Source organism: Phyllostomus discolor, chromosome 9, assembly GCF_004126475.2.
Source record: "Phyllostomus discolor isolate MPI-MPIP mPhyDis1 chromosome 9, mPhyDis1.pri.v3, whole genome shotgun sequence".
Taxonomy (NCBI): Eukaryota; Metazoa; Chordata; class Mammalia; order Chiroptera; family Phyllostomidae; genus Phyllostomus; species Phyllostomus discolor.
This window is the reverse complement of record NC_040911.2, coordinates 7,840,945-7,858,003: the sequence shown is the minus strand read 5'-3', so window position 1 is coordinate 7,858,003 and position 17,059 is coordinate 7,840,945. Positions and strand designations below refer to the sequence as shown.

At 47.7% G+C, this 17,059-nt stretch overlaps 1 protein-coding gene across 1 annotated transcript in view; it reads left to right on the top strand.

The window, feature by feature from the left end:
- The window catches only part of LOC114506937 (serpin B8), a 207,608-nt gene that overhangs the window by 31,930 nt on the left and 158,619 nt on the right, over nt 1-17,059 (top strand). The gene's annotated exons all lie outside the window — the stretch shown is intronic.

Sequence of the window (17,059 nt, the reverse complement as noted above, 5' to 3'; positions counted from 1 at the left end):
CTCCAGGGAGGAAAGGTCAAGGGAGAGTCAGAACCACATGACCTGTGTTATGCAAGGTCAGGAGCTCTACACCATGTGACCAACAATACCCCAGGGGAGGACCGGTCCCCCCGGGGGTGAGGTCGGACACCAGTTTTGCCCCTTGCTAAGCATCTGGGGCCTTCCACCCCGGTGACCTGTATCTGGCGGTGAATTGCCTGACCAGTTTGTTTAGCTATCTGTCTCAGTTTCCCCATCCCCCTCACCAAGGAATTTTCCCAGCTCCCTACTCCCCTGCCTCAAATGCCACAATAAATTTAGTTAACATCCATTACCACAGAGTTATAATTTTTCTTGTAATGGGAACTTTTAAGATGTACTCTCTTAGCAAATATACCGTGTGGTGTTATTATTAACTGGACTCCTCATGCTGTCCATTAAATCTCAGGTCCGGTCTTGTCCTTTCTTTTTCTTCCTTTCTTCCTCTCCCTCTTTCTTTCTTCCTTTCTTTCTTTCTTTCTTTCTTTCTTTCTTTCTTTCTTTCTTTCTTTCTTTCTTTCTTTCTTTCTTTCTTTCTTTCTTTCTCTCTTTCTCTCTTTCTCTCTCTCTCTCTCCCTCCCTCCCTCCCTTCCTTCCTTCTGTCCTTCCTTTCTTCCTTTCTTTCGAGACAGAACAACTGTTTGATGAAATGTCAAGAGATGGCAGGGAGAAAAGAGTTGGGGATACTTCTGAGGTCAGACTACTGAGTTATACAGATTAAACAAGCTCTTTCATTATCGGACTCCTCAGAGTCCTCCCATCCTGATGTTCGTTATACCTTTCCAAGAAGGAGATAAGGCATGTGGAACTTTCCAAACATTTCACATGTTTTACAAAATTTAATTTATTAGGCTAGCGGTCCCTGGGACACATTCAGGAAACACTGATTCTGACAAGGTTTTATTTTGCTTATACCTGGGGGGTTATACCTTTGGCCACTGTCACCCCTTTGCCCACCCCTATGCCCCACCTGTGGCAACTTCCAATTTGTTCTCCGTTATCTCTGAGTTTGGGTTTTTAAATATTTATTTATTTTAAAAATTGTCATGATTATCTGATGCCGTCCGTGTGATCATAGTGCAGGACTGCCTTGCAGCCCCACCAGGGTGGGGTGGGAATGTGCGCGAAGGTCCTGGTCTCTCTTCCTCCCTCCGACACCCGTGCCCCCTGGGGCTTCCTCAGGCAGCAGCCGTGAGCGGGTCTCTAGCCCCAGCACACCAGGAATGCAGCCATGGCGACAGCGTGGCCGGACCTCGAGGGTGTTAAGTGAAAAAGGGCACTCAGAGAAAGACAAGCACCATGTGCTCTCACTTATATGTGGAATCTAGAGAACAACACGAATGAACAAACGAAACAGAAACAGACTCACATAGACACGGAGGACAGACCGGTGGTTGCCAGAGGGGAGGAGGTTTAGGGAACTGGGTAAAAAAGTGAGGAGTTGAGACATACAGACTGGCAGTTAAAAACACGGAGATGGAAAGTACAGCATAGGGAATATCGTCAATAATATTATAATAACTACGTATGGGGCCAGGTGGTTCCTGGAAATATCAGGGGAAACACTTTGTAAAGTGTATGATTATCTAACTAATATGCTGTACACCTGAAACTAATACAAAATTATATTGAATGTAAGCTGTAATTGAAAACAAGTTTAAAGTAAGAAAATATAAAAATGAGAGAGAGAGAGAGAGAGAGAGAGAGACAGAGAGACAGAGAGAGAGAGAGGAATTCATGGAAGATTCACCTCTAACAGGGTCCCAGAGGCAGAGAGGATAAAGGTAGGAGGCAGGGAGAGAAAGGGACCTTTGTAAAACTGCTTGACTTCTGCACCCCTCCCCCATGCTGCTCTTAGGTGTCCTCTGTCCAGGTGGGCACAGTGGTCCCTGAATGACACTGTCACGTGAATGACCCCTGAGTTGAGACCGGGTGGGGTGACAGGGGCTTTGCAGAGGAGAGGAATGTCAATTAAGGAGTAAGTCCAAAGATAGAAAAAAACGACAAGAAATACAAAATTTCAAACATGAAGAATATGAGTTTTCAGTCGAGGTTGTATCATAGGGCACTGTCACCAGAGAGCGCTGAAGTTCCTGGAGCAAGAGCAGGATGTGTTTATTTGGGCTCAAAATGAGAGGGACCTGACTCCCGTAGGACAGAATCAAGTAGCTCAGGCTGGACATGCAGGAAGGAACAGTGTGACGAGCTAGGATACACTGGCCTTCCAGGGAACTTCTTTTTTTAAAATTTTATTTTAATCATTGTTCAAGTACAGTTTTCTGTCCTTTACTCCCATTCCAGCCCACCCACCCAGCCCTCCCCACCTCCCTCCCATTTCCACCCCGCCCCTAGTTTTTGTCCATGTGTGCTTTATACTTGTTCCTGTAAACCCTTCCCCTTCTCCCCTAAAATATTCTCCCTTCTTCCCTCTGAACTCTGTCAGCCTGTTCTCTATTTCAGTGTCTTTGAAATATTTTTCAACTATATTTTGCTTGTCTCTTTGTTTTGTTGTTTAGGTTCCTGTTAAAGGTGAGATCATATGGTATTTGTCTTTCACTGCCTGGCTTACTTCACTTAGCATAATGCTTTCCAGCTCCATCCATGCTGTCGCCAAGGGTAGGAGCTCCTTCTTTCTTTCTGCTGCATAGAATTCCACTGTGTAAATGTACCACAGTTTTTTGATCCACTCATTTACTGAGGGGCATCTAGGTTGCTTCCAGCACTTAGCTATTGTAAGTTGTGCTGCTATGAACATTGGGATGCAAAGGTTCTTTTGTATTGGTGTTTTAATGTTCTTAGGATAGAGTCCCAGCAGTGGAATTGCCAGGTCAAAAGGCAGATCCATTTTTAGTTTTCTGAGGAAGTTCCATACTGTTTTCCATAGTGGTTGTACCAGTCTGCAGTCCCACCAGCAGTGCACTAGGGACCCCTTTTCTCCACAACCTCTCCAACACTTGTTTGTTGCTTTGCTTATGATGGCCATTCTGACCGGTGTGAAGTGGTATCTCATTGTGGTTTTAATTTGCATCTCTCTGATGGCTAGTGATATTGAACATCTTTTCATGTGTCTCTGGATCCTCTGTATGTCCTCCTTGGAGAAGTGTCTGTTCAAGTCCTTTGCCCATTTTTTAATTGGGTTCCTTGTTTTCTTAGAGTGGAGTCGTGTAAGTTCTTTATATATTTTGGAGATTAAACCTTTGTCTGAGGTATCATTGGCAAATATGTTTTCCCATACAGTTGGTTCTCTTTTTATTTTAATACTGTTTTCTTTTCTTTTGATGAGGTCCCACTTGTTTATTCTTTCCTTTATGTCCCTTGCTCTAGGGCACATGTCAGTAAAAATGTTTCTGCGTGAAATATCTGAGATTTTCCTGCCTATGTTCTCCTCTAGGATTTTAATGGTGTCATGGTTTATATTTAAGTCTTTTATCCACCTTGAATTTATTTTTGTGTAAGGTGTAAGTTGGTGCTCGAGTTTCATTTTTTTTTGCATGCAGCTGTCCAGTTCTCCCAACACCATTTGTTGAAGAGGCTATTTTTACCCCATTTTATGTTGCTGCCTCCTTTGTCAAATATTAATTGACCATAGAGACTTGGGTTTATTTCTGGGCTCTCTGTTCTGTTCCATTGGTCCATGTGCCTGTTTTTATGCCAATACCAGGCTGTTTTGATTACAGTGGTCTTGTAATATAGTTTAGTATCAGGTATTGTGATCCCTCCTACTCTGGAACTTCTGACTAGTGTTGACTTCTCCTGAGACTCAGCTATGAAGATTTCTCGTGTAGGGGTCGGATCTGGGGAAAAGGCACCAGTGGATACAAACCGGCGGTTTATTTAACTGTAGAGTTGGGTTAGCTCAAATAAGCAGCCCCTGTACACTTTTTTCCCTGTGCTTGAAAAGTGCTTCTGGCCCGGGGAAGAGACAGGGTTAGGACACCCTGACTTCAGTGTCACAGAAGACTCAGCAATTGTAGGTGGAAGTATTTGCATGTGAGCGCTTGCTGCCTTATGTCTTTGGGTATTTTTAAAATATGCACAGACAGGAATCCAGGAACCCCGAAACACCCTAAAGGAAATTACAGTTTCGGGTGCCAACCTGCTATTTCGAACATATTTGTTGGTCGGTGAAGAAATATTTCCCGAAGTTGTGAAGGGTGTGAAGATTTGACAGCATTGTTAAGTTGTAAATTATAGGGGACGTTTTATTTTTTCCTTTTTACCAAGAATGTGGTTGTGCCGGTCTGCAGGACTACCCACGAGTGGAGAAGATTCTTCAAACACCGACTAATAGAATGCCTGCCCGTGACTGCATTCCCTAGAACCTCTGCCGACACAGATAGAGCTGGAGATATGGATGCATTGAATGATGTTAGAACAGGGTTAATGGCTTTAATTTTCACCAAGGAAAACAGACTCCCAGGAGATGTCAGAAGGGGATAGGGAATTGGTCTCCTATGTAGGTAAGTATATTGTGGAAGGCTGAGACGAATCTATACTACCTCCACCCCTCCCCCACCCCCACGCCTCTACCACCACCCGGGACAGTCATCCTATCTCATCCTTCCAACCGGATCCAGCCCTGCCTCTGGCGACCTTCTATAACTTCCTCCCTGAATCATCTTGGTGTTCTTGTTGTGTTGTCTAGAAACGCCAGTGTGGGCTCTCCCAATCCCAAGACCTGTCCTCCTTGTGCCTTGCTCTAACCGGAGTATGGATTTCCCCCAGGATGACATGTGCCTTCATTTTTTCTCCAGGGCAGTTTCTCTCTCCCTCATTTTCATACCATGAAGCCAGGATGCACGGTCTTCTCTTCTTTTATATTCCCACTGCTTTGTCTAGCCACGTTTGTTTCCCTGTCTCGGTGCCCTGTGCTGTTTCCTGACATACAGGTGGACCGCCATGGTCCCTGCCTACATCGTCTATGGGACTCCTGATATTCACTACGGTTTCTGTTGTTTCCTTACCCTTTTGTGGTTCTCCTCTTTATCCTAACTGCTTCCAGTATTCTAGGGGGCTTCAAAAGTTTCATTTTTGGGGGGGCAAAAATTGAAATCCACTCTTGCTTTATTTTATATCTGTATTCTAGTTAAATCTTTCTTTGTTAAAAAAAAGTCATTTTTTTTGCCTGTTAGTTTATTGAATCCATGATATTTCCTTATCTATTTGAATGTGCTTTTTATAGAAAGGCAATGTAATTATTGTTGATCCCTGTCTGTGGAATACCCACAGAGGCGCAAAGTTCCAGAGAGAGAAAGAAACCTGATTACAAGGGTTGTAGGTGTGCTGGGGATTTTATTTTGCTTCTCCAGCTCCGCCCTTCTCTCTTCTCAACCTCCTGTGGGCCCCAAGAGGCATCTCTTCTGCTAAGGAGCTCTGTGAGTGTTCCGTGTGTGTGTGTCTTTGGAATAGAAACAGGTTTTTCTCTATGCACCCAATCTAGCAGTCACCAGGAGTAGCTGATTGTTAGCTGCCTACATTTCCTGAATGCTTCTCGAAGGTTTGTTTTGAATTATGAGATAGTTACATGTTTGCACATCCCACTGTTAAGGCCTCTTCAGTAAACCGTTCTCTGTGCAATGGGCTCTGGGTTACTTTCCATGACTCAGCGGTGGGCTGAGCGAGTGGTCTCTGGCACAGTGTCAGAGCAGGGACTTATTGACAAGGGAGGGTTGCCAGGTTCCTTTGCTTCTGGGGAGAGATGATTTGCTAGGCTTGATTCTCTGAGCCAGACTGCTGAGCCCCTGTGATCACCACACACTTCCCATCAGATCACCTCTGAAACCAGCCTCTCTGTTCCTGGAAATAACCCTGCCCTTCATTTGCATCGCCCAGACCTTCAGGAGAAGTTGTCATCACTTCCTTGAGTCTTCCGGTGACCCAAGCCTAATAAAAGCCACCCCCACATGTATCAGTCATTATCCGTTACTGTATAACAAACTCCTATTTTGAAAGTGCCTCAGTGATGTTTCATCTACCCTATGAGGATCACTTAAGAAACCATGTGAATGAATTGTACTTTATACAAATGAATTGTTTTTGAAATCCAGGGCATTAAACGGAATATTCAGTCAATATTCATTTTGATTTACAATAGTATTCTTATGATGCTCATCTTTACTTTTGAAAAAGTATTGTCTCTAAGCTGCTGAAGAACTAGATTCCTTCTGTAGTCATCATTCAGAAATGTGTAGACGGGAGAGTGTAAGAGGGGACTCATCCTCCCCTCGCAAATAGGACAGTTATCGTAAGGCACCCAAACTGGAGCTTACTACGGATGAAATTTATTACCTCATGCTTCTGGAAGCTAGACATCTAAAATCAAGGTATCTTTAGGCCCAAGCTGCCGCTGAGGCTTCTAGGAGAGGTCCCTCCTTGCGTCTTCCAGCTTCTGGGGGTTCCCAGTGTCCCTTGGCTTGTGTGTTCAAGCTCTGTCAGTGGTTTTACATGACCTTCCTGGGTGTCTCTTCTTACAAGGGTAGCAGCCACTGCACTAGGACCCACCCAAACCCAGTGTCACCTTATCTTACCTGATTATAATTCCACTTACATGGAATATAGTTTCCATGGAAAAAGGAATGATGTAAAATAAAAGGGGTTGACCATGCACTTTAAAAATGGATGATATCATTTCACAATCCCTGTAAAGCAAACCATCGAGCCGGATGCTTTAAATGCATACAATGATGTGTGCCAATTATTTTTCAATAAAACTGAAAGAGATTTTTTTTTTAAAATGGATGATAGTGGGTATCATATGGGTAGATTCTATTGGATGCATTTAAAAGAGTGATGTAACATTTTATTTTAAAGTTGCACTATCCATAATATGAAATAAATTGCATCCTTTTAACTATTGATATTACTGATGAAATTTTGTATGTCAGCCAAAGACTTGCGAGGCTTTACTGAGAAGTTGTCAGCTGTTCTTGAGCAGGGCGCAGACCGGCCTTGCCGGCGCTGTGCACCGCCAAGTTCAGCACATCCCAGGCCACACCGCCAGTGACACTGTGTGGCAGTGGCTGAAACAGCGACTCAATAGTACCTTTCCTAGAGACAGAAAAAAATTCTGGCTTTTCCTCTTTGAAACAGAGCAAGGCTGACCACGTCTCGTCATACCCCAACTGGGCAAACAGCCTGGGTTCTGAAAGTTATTGAGAGAGGGCGGATCGGGGCAGAGAGTCTGACATCGTACCGGCAGGACCTGGATGGGTCCCCTTCATCGGATGACAAACAGGAATGTGGTCTCCCTCCCAACAAACAGAAGCCCTGGCCCAGGCGGCCTTACCGGTGAGTTCTGCCGGAGAGTAAACAGCTTGTCACCCATCCTTCTGAAACTTCTTCCAGAAATCGAAGAGGGGGAAGCGTTTCCTAATTCATTCTACGGGGGCAGCATTACCGTGTTATCAAAGCCAGGTAGACACCGCAAAAAGAAAACTACAGACCCATACCCTTATAAAACTCACACAAAAGTCCTCATAAAAACACTAGCAAACTGAATTTTGCAGCATTCTAAGAGGATTGTACATCATGACCAGTTAAGATTTACTGCAGGAAGGCAAGGATAGATCAACATATGAAAATCAACCAATGTGCTAAGAAATTAAGTCATGAAGAGTAATTTATCAGCAACTACACATTACTAAATTAAATTCTTTTCAACCATGACCAAAAGTAGTACAGGAGTTCAGATCCTAAAGAAACTGACTTTTTCTTGCTCACATGTGTTTCTGTCCAGGGGTCAAAGTTGTGGTTAGACTCACTCCTGTAGTTCTTATTATGATTGAATGCTGTACTTCGGAAAAATGGACCAGCAAGGCCTGAGAAACAAGATTTGCTCAGAAGTCCCGGAGTCTACCCGGCATGCCCGAGGGGCACACAGCGAGGTTGCAGGCAGAGCAAGTGTGTGCGGACCTCACAGTAAGTCTGGGATGCCAATTGATCGTATGTCCTGGTTGTCACTGTAACAGGGTGCAGTCAAGAGGGGGGACCCCAAATAGGGATTTGGAATGGGGTCTAGAACTCAAGGTGTCCAGGAAATATTAAGATGTCCTCACCTCCTGCCACCGCCCCTGCCCCACCCCTGCCATGGGTGTGGGTTGGGGAAGGGACACATGGAGCAGGGCCATAGAGAGCTGTTTGCATAGCAACAGGTTTGCAGCTAACCTCTGGTGTGGTCATTTAACATATCTATAACCTTTAACTGGTTACATAGGTATGTTAAATGGCTGTGGCCATGCTCTGAGCCAGGGGGATGGGAGTCACTTCCCCACCAAATGTAACTGGGGGGCAGGTCCCCTGAGTTACAGCACCTGCGTGGGAGCTTGGAGAAGATTGGCTCCATGACATGGGGCCACACCTGCTCTGACTCATGATGGCAGCCCAGTGGAGCTGCAAGGATATGAGAGGGCTGGCAAGTGTAGCCGATGGTAGGAGTTGTCAGAAATGGGGCTACAGAGGAGGATGGGCTCAGGGATTTAAACCCAGACGGGGCAGCCGTTGAGGAGAGAACCACTCAGTCTCTAGCAGAGTGGGGATTCCCGCAGCCCTGCGAGAGACAATCACCATGCAGCTTTGGCAGAGTGGTGACCCCGCTCCCCCACACCCCCACAGCCATTGAGGGGGAGAACCACGCAGCTTTGGCAGAGTGGAGACCCCCGTGGCCACTGTGCTGAGAGGACCACGCGTCTGGGGCAGTGAAGGAGAGCCATGCGGCTTTGCCAGAGTGGGGACCCCCGCAGCTTTAGAAGGGAGAACCACCACCCGGCTTTAGCAGAGATCCTGGTGACACAGCTGATGGTGCTGGGAACCTAGGGAGGCCTACCAGCCGAGATGGATTACTGGGAAGAACCGGGGGCTGCCTGAGCCACAGACTTCTATTTTTTTCCCTGAGACATGGTACCCCAGCCTGGGCAAAGTGGAGGAAGAAAGGACTGTGTGTGTTTGTGGGTGTTTTAAGGGACTTTGGAATTTTGATGAAGACATTAGGTCACTACTTTAAGTCTGTATAGCTTTAAATCAACATTTCCTTTCTTTTTCACGAATCTCTGACTTTGAGAGACGTCTTTCCTCTGGTGGCGGACATAACGAACTGAGGGGTTCCTTTCGGTAACAGTACATTGCCTCGGCTCCCTTTGGTTCCCCCCTTGCGGTTCAGCAACATCGCCTGTGCTTGTCCATGGTTCCCAGCGAGAGCTAGGCTGTCCCTGAAATGCGTGTTTTCCTTCAGGTAACACTAATCAATCAAGGGTGCTTTGTATGCTTCCTTGGGTGCCAGCTTGCCCCAGGTTCAACGAAAGATAAAAAGTAACACGAGACAGATTCTACCTTGGTGTGGCTCAGCCACTCATGAGCGATATCTGACAACAACACACATTAAACAGAGGAAGTAAATAACCTGAGAGGCCAGGACCTAGAATGTGATGCAACTCCCCTGGCGAGAGGGCAACAGCAGTGTCCATGCAGCTGCCTAGGGAACCTGGGACCACTATTGAAACACAGTGCACCTCAGAGCCCTGGTGCTTTGCACTGTCTGCAAGCTCTGGATCTTCAGTAAGCTGAGCAAACACGACCTAGAGGGACTGTCTCTATTCACTGTGCTGTGTGATTGGAAAGACACACTCTATTGTAGTTTCCCTCGTCCCTGGGAGGCAACAAGGTAGCCGGCGGAACAGCGTCCTGATACTGGTGTGGGGGATGGTTACGGAATCTCAGGATGTGATACTTGCTGGGCTATCGCCCCTGGCAAAGAGCACAGGGTCTCCTTACCTCGAGGCAGTGGGCTGGTCCTGGAACCTGTAGCCCTTGGCTGCAGAGTCATCGACTTGGAGCGAAAAAGGACCTTAGAAGCAAAATCACCAGCAAGCATACATTAAATTACAAAGTATATTGGAAGCGTGGAAAAATACACAAGCAAATTAAGCACACAGCAAAACAAACAGCAGCAGGAGCTCCTGGGTAGGCCATCTGAGCCACAACCACTGCCTGCGGGGGTGAGGGGTCCCCCCCCTGCAGCATCAGGTCTCAGAGTTGGGGTGATACCAGGATGGGGAAGGAACTTTGGAAAATCACTTGCTCCACTTGCCTGATGTACAAGTGCAAAAAATGAGGCCCAAAGGGTTTTCTCAAGATTGCCAAGGAAAGAGTGTAACATGGTACAGCCAGGGGGTGCCCCAAATAGGGATTTGTAATGGGGTACAGAGCTCAGGGTGTCCAGGAAATATTTTTAAAAATATAGGATGTCCTGGTCCCCACAAGCCTGATCTGGGGGATGGGACACATGGAGCAGGGCCACTGAGAACTGTTTTGCATAGCAACAGCTTTGCAGATAACCTCTGGCATAGTTATTTAACATATTGATAACTTAACTGGTCATGGATATGTTAAATAGCTGTGGCCATGCTCTGAGCCAGGGGGATGGGAGTGGCTTCCACCCACGAAGTAACTGGGAGGCAGCTCCTCCTGGTTACAGCACCTGTGTGAGAGCTTGGAGATGATTGGCTCCACACCACAGGGCGACACCTCCCCGGACTTGCTATGGCAGCCCAGAAAAGCTGGGAAAATATGGGGATGCTGGCAGGTGTAGCGGATGGTGGGAGGGGTCGGAAATGGGGCTGCGGAGGAAGATGGGTGCTGGGATTTAAACCCAGGCGCGGCAGCCCGGCTGGGAGGGGATCATGGGGCTGTGGCGAGAAAGGGAGACCCACTGGCTTTGGGGCTCCCTTAGCGGTGCAGCTTAGGAAGCAGAAGAGCAAGATGTAGCAGCGGTGCACAGCTCTGTCTTAGCAGTTTGGAGGCATGCAGGAGAGATGCTGGGGGAAGGAAAGGGGTGAAAGGGCTCTTGCTGGTGGGCCAGGGGGAGGTGCCACACGGTTTTGGATTAACTGGAGACCGTGGTGGCGACACAGCTGATGGTGCCGGGAACCGAGGGAGGCCTGCCAGCCGAGCACGGATTACTGGGGAGAACCCGGGCTCCTTGAGCCACGGACTTCTATTTCTTTTCCTGAGATACGGTACCCCAGACCAGGCAAAGGGGGAAGGAAGGACTGTGTGTATTTGTGGGCATTCTAAGGCACTCTGGGATTTTAATGAAGACATGAAGTCCTTACTCGTAAGTCTGTATAACTTTTGGATGAATAATTCCTTTCCTTTTCACCAACCTCTGGCATTGAGCACTGTAATTCCCTGGCGGTGGGCAAGGCGAGCTTAGTACAGGGGGGACTCTGGGAGAAGGTGGGGGTCCCTTCAGTAATAGTATCTCGTCTGCCCCCACCCCCGTCCGTTTGGTAACAAGAGGACTAGTAATTTGACGTCAGTCAGGGGGACCTAAGGGACGTGGTCCACCCCACCCCTTTCGTTCCTCCACTTGGGCCCCCCCACATTGAATTCAGCTCCTTACACTCTTTTCTTGCCTGGTATCCTATAGAATTTTTAGTATCCTTCATCCTTATTCAGTCAAGGACTCTGTTTTGAATCTTACTTTATTTTACAAGTGGATAGGTCAAGTATTTTATATTTATCTCTAACAAGCAGTACGTTAATTAACCTGCTTAACGACCCTGCATTTACTCTGCGATTTGAACACGCCTCCCCCCACCCAAAGAACCTCTTTCCCACCCCACTCCAGAAGCCCCCTTTGGGATCCCAGCCCTAGGAAACTGTTTCTTTCAACTCTCCATATAAGACTCAGTGATATACACACACCTCAGATAATAGCAGCATGTAATATGCACTGTTTCCTGCTCTCAGCATCACATAGGTTGAAAACCTACACATCACAAGGCAACCCGCACGGTAACTCCTAACTGTCAATCTGTGCGTCCTCTGAGTAAGCCTTCCTTTGGGAAGCCGAACTTTGCGTCCCCACCCCACGAACACAAACACTGTGGAATGCGGTCTCCAAGTAGCCTGGAAATGGAGGAGAGGGTGGTGCCAGCCCAGGGTGGAGGCCTGGGGATTTGTTTTGAGAGGCTGAGAAACCCAGGGAGCAGATGAACCTGTTCTAAAATTCGGGCTTGTGGCTATCAGAGGAGGGGTTTAATGGGATTTCACAGACAACAAGGTTTAGCTGCATGGACGTTCCATGTTATTTTGGACTCAGTATCCCAAGGCTCTCACCAAGACATAGGCAGAAAGGCGGCTGAAGGAGAGGTTAATTCTATACTATACTGTACGTTGCACGATAGTTTTGCAAGGCATCGTCATTGTGAGGAGCTGGGTAGAGGGTGCATAGGACCCCTCTGCTTTACCTCTTACAACTGCATGTGAATGAACCTGTGATTCTCTCCACAGCCAAGGTTTATTTTAAAATAAAACACTGTTGTTGATGTACACTTTACACAGAGTGAAATGCTCAAATCACTTCAATCCATTCTGACCAATGTAACTCGTAACCCTATCAAGAAACACAACATTTCTAGTGCTCCAGAAAGTTTTTTCCCCCCAAGAGCAACAGCCACTGTTTTGATTTTTGTCACTGCATGTATTAGCCTGTGTAGTTATCGGCCTTTTTTTGGTGGGGGCGGGGCCTGGCTTCCCTGACTCAGGGGAGTGCTTTTCCGATCGACCCCGTGTTGTCAGGTGCATTAGCAGTTTGCTCCTTTCCGATGCTGTGTGGTGCTCTGATGTGTGGGTGCGCCACCGTTTTTTCCACTTTCTCCTCTGGATGGACGTCTCGTGGTTAGCGCTCGTGTGTAACACCACGCTCAGCACTCTTGTAGGAGGCTTCTCGTGGGCTTGTTTCCACTTCTCTTGGATAAACACTTCGGAGAGGACTTGTCAGATTGCCGGGGAGATACGTGTTTAACATTTTATGAGCCTGGCACTTTCCCCAAGGTGGTTGTAGCGTTTTGCATTCCCACCAGCCGTGTAGGAGGGTCCTGGTGGCTCCTCGTCTTGGTCAACATTTGGTGTAATCAGTCCTATGTGTTTACTCATCCCAGTGGGTGTGAAGTGGTGTGTCTTTGTGTTTTAATTGACATTTCTCTGATGACTAATGATGTGGAGCACTTTGTTATGTGCTGCTCCTTGGCCATTTATAAATCACCGTCAGTGAGGTGCCTGTACAAATATTTTGCCCACGTATTTAACCCTCGTTCTGGGTTGTAGTTCTTCGTGTGTTCTGTGTACAAACTCTTTGTCAGGTATAGGCATTGTGAATGTTTCCCCCAAACTGTGGCTTGCCTAGTTTCTTAATGGTGGCTTTTGAGGAGACTTACAGGATTTTTAAAAAGACCACTTCTCTCCTGGTTCATGTCTCAGGAAATGAAGTCCTCTGGACTTAGCTGAGGAAATGTTTCAAGTGTGCAGACTGAAGCATGGAGGCCTGCCCGGGGCTTGAGGTGTCCATCTTTCTAGTCCTGAGAACTGCTCATTGTACTTGAAAGACTCTCTCTGTGCCTTCTGCAAAATAACGCAGTTGATTATTTTTCTTGGGTCTGTGCTTCACACTCCCTTTGTTCACAATTGGGTCACGGTCAAGAGCTAACTAAGTAGAAAGTTCCCTAAGTGTTGTTTTCAAGACATGTGATTGTCACACGGCGTGACTTCTTTGGGAAGAACTGCTTTCAGGGATGGAAAATAAGAACTATAGGGATTCATTTGGAAAAGTCCCACCTTTTTGAAAACATGCTGTCAGAAAATGGAAACTTTTGCAAGTTGGAGCTGGGAATTACACTCCTGGGATTTGTGTGCCTGGGAGGTGCACACCACAGCGAAGTGCACTTGTCAGAACAGCGCTGGCACTGCCTATGACTGGTCCCGAGTGGGTCCCCCCAACCGGCAGGCGGCGGGGAAGCCTTCGGTGTGCTCTCCACCAGGCCGCTCTGCAGCTTCCCCAGCGGGCCGTTCCCAGCCTTCATGTCTTGCCTCATTCCAGCCTGAAGTGCGCCCCTTCCCCCTCCGCTCAGTGAAAAGATGGCCCGTTCAGTTTAACAGGTGGTGACTGAGTGCCAACTAAACGTCAGGCATTTGGCGAAAAACACAGCCTCTGCCCATGAGGAATTAATGATCTAGATAAAACCTTCTTTTAAAGATTTTATTTATTTATTTTTAGAGAGGGGAAGGGAGGGAGAAAGAGAGGGAAACATCGATGTGTGGTTGCCTCTCCCACACCCCTACTGGAGATCTGGCCTGCAACCCAGGCACGTGCCCTGACTGGGAATTGAACTGGTGACCCTTTAGTTCACAGGCCAGCACTCAATCCACTGAGCCACATCATCCAAACTTTTAACCATTATGTGTGCAGATTTATTTAAGCATCTACCCATCCTTCCCTGCTCTTGTGTGTGGGAAGGGCCGGCTGCCACGTGTGCAGAGTTGGTTCCTCCTCCTGCACTGGGGGCTCACCCCCTCCAGCCCTCTGAGTAGCTTCCCCATCCGCTGTCCTCTCCCTTTTCTCTGACGACAGCCACTTGGTGTCCATTTCATTCTTCCCCTCACTGCGGAAACTCAGTGCCCAGCTTCTCATTAGGCGGCCTTGTGCACTTAATTCTGTATCTAGTTCAAACAAGTGTCTAGTTCAAACAAATATCATATAAATAGATAAATATATATATTTACCACATTGTCTTAAGAAAATGACACATAAGTGGGGCTTCCAGATAAAATACAGAACGTCCAACTCAATGTCAATTTCAGATAAACAATGAATACTATTTTTAGTATAAATACACCCCTTGTAGTATCTGGGATATATATATACCATTACTCATTGTTTATCAGAAATTCAACTTTAACCGGGCAGCCTGTATTTTCGCTTGCTAAATTTGGCCATCCCACAGAGGGGATGACATGCACAAGGCCCGTGAGCACTCCGGAGAGTCAGCACCCTCGGTCCCTGTCTCCCACAAGGAGTGGGTGCTCCATGTGAGTACCCTTCACCCCGACTCCCGTTCCAGCTCCCAAGAGCAGCTGCCTCAGTCTAAACAGGCTCGCCCCTTAATCCAGTTCTGTTTTCCTCCTTCCCATCAGAGGTTCTCAGTTCCACAGGGAATCTTCTGTTCGTCCATTGTGGACCCACCCCTCCCCACCCCCACTATTTCCATGGAAACCACAAAGTTGGTCTTCACTCGGCTGTTCTCATGACATCCTTCCTCTGGGACAGCCAGGAGGGGAAAAGGTTGTACATACCTATCACTCACTGTTTTCTCCTAAAGTCACTGATAAGACAAATCTTCAACTTGGCTTTCTTTAGTATCGCCTTGTGGCATAAGCTCACTTAAATGGTGTGTTAATGTAATATGTTAGTGTAGCCTGGGGTCTCAGAACACCACCCACCCAATCCCTGCTGTGATCAGCGGGGTCCTTGTGGTTCTGTGAGTGACCCGCAGGCTCTTTCTCTTCCCCTCGCTGCTGATGAAGGCCGTCAGGTACGGGTGGTGCTGCGCATGCCCTGACCAAGCAGAGGCAGTGGCTGGGGGCAGAAACCCAGCCTGTACTCCCCTCTCCAGCCCGTGCTCACTGTCCTAGGCTGTGAGGCCCAGTAAAGGACTTAAAAAAAAATCTTTACCAAGCACATGTTTATTGGTTTTAGAGAGAGAAGAAGGGGGCTGGGAGAGAGAGAGAAAGAGAGAGAGAGACAGAGAGAGACAGAGAGAGACAGAGAGAAACATCCATTTGAGAGAGAAACATCAGTTGTCTGCCCCTGCACATATCCTGACTCGGGATGGAACCCACAACCCAGGTATGTCACCTGACTGGGGATTGAACCCACGAACTTTTGGTGTATGGGATGATGCTGCGACCAACTGAGCCAGCTGGCCAAGGCAAGAGCACTTCTTACTTCACCTGAATCCTGAAAAAATTTGAGAGAAATCTGATGAATTCAGGCTGATGAAGAACAAAATATGTATGGTGGACGAAGACAGGCTGAATGACGGGATTAGGTGTGAGCCAACAGTGGATGCTCTCCTTCTGGCTCTCAGAGTTAGACGGACATCTGCCCTAGCCGCAGGGGTTACTGGGCTGCCAGTGGGGGTGCTGCCCGGGAGAACCCAGGGCGGAGGGAATGGACCAGAATGGGTGCTTCCTGTGCACAGCTCGCACCCACCTCAGGACCCTGGAGGGCAGCTCCTCTCCCAGGCCCACCGGCAGGCCCTGGCATGGATGAGATGTGTTGGCCACCTCTCCTGAGCCACGTCAGATTCCGTCACCCCCACCTCCTAATCTGGCTGCTAGCAAGGCCACCAGGTCTGCACAAGCTTGAAGTCATTTTGTGCACCTCAACTTGCCAGTACCTCCCCTTGCATCTTGCTTCCAGCTCCAGAGCTTTTCGGATGCCTTGGTGTTGGTGGCACACACCTGACATGCACTCAGGAGCAGCCCAAGTTAATACCTGTGGGGTCGCCCTTGCCCAGTGGGATGACAGCCAACTAGCAAAGGCTTCCTTCAGTTTTCCTCTGGGAGGACAGTTCTAAAAGACACATTTTCTAAGGCTCCTCCAAAGGTCTACGGGATCATGTACCAGGGGACAACTTATAACCATCATTGCCCAGTAGCTTTCCCTGCTTCCCCGTTGTACTCCTCCTCCTCTTCTACTTCTATTTCCTGAGACCATTTCCCAAATAAGTTACATGCACGCAAGACTTTGTGTAAGGCTAAAACACCAGGCCAAGGTTGGGTGGCGGTAAGGGTGGGCGAACGAGAGAGATTAAAGAGAGACAAGCAGGATTATCCAATGGATGTCATCCACCTGGAGAGAAAAATCAAATGGGCCCAAGAGCTCCCCTTCCGACAGGGAAAGGAATAGGGGCACCCTCTAGGCCAAGGATGAAAAAGACTTCCCTTGAGCAGCCCAATTCTTAGACGGCGGCGAGAAAGCTAAGGAAACCAGCCCCCTTCTGATTGGATCTCAAGGGAGATGGAAACAAGAGGAAGAAGCGAGACTGGCCCTCGGCAGGGATCTGAGGCCTCCGGGCCCTGGAAACGGCCGCTGGGACTGGCCCACGTCAGAGAGCACTTGCTCCGAGCAGAGAAAGACTGGGCAGATTGGGGACCCTTTTCGGTTCTGTGTGGTTGGTTGGTTGGTTGTATGCAACTGTTTTGA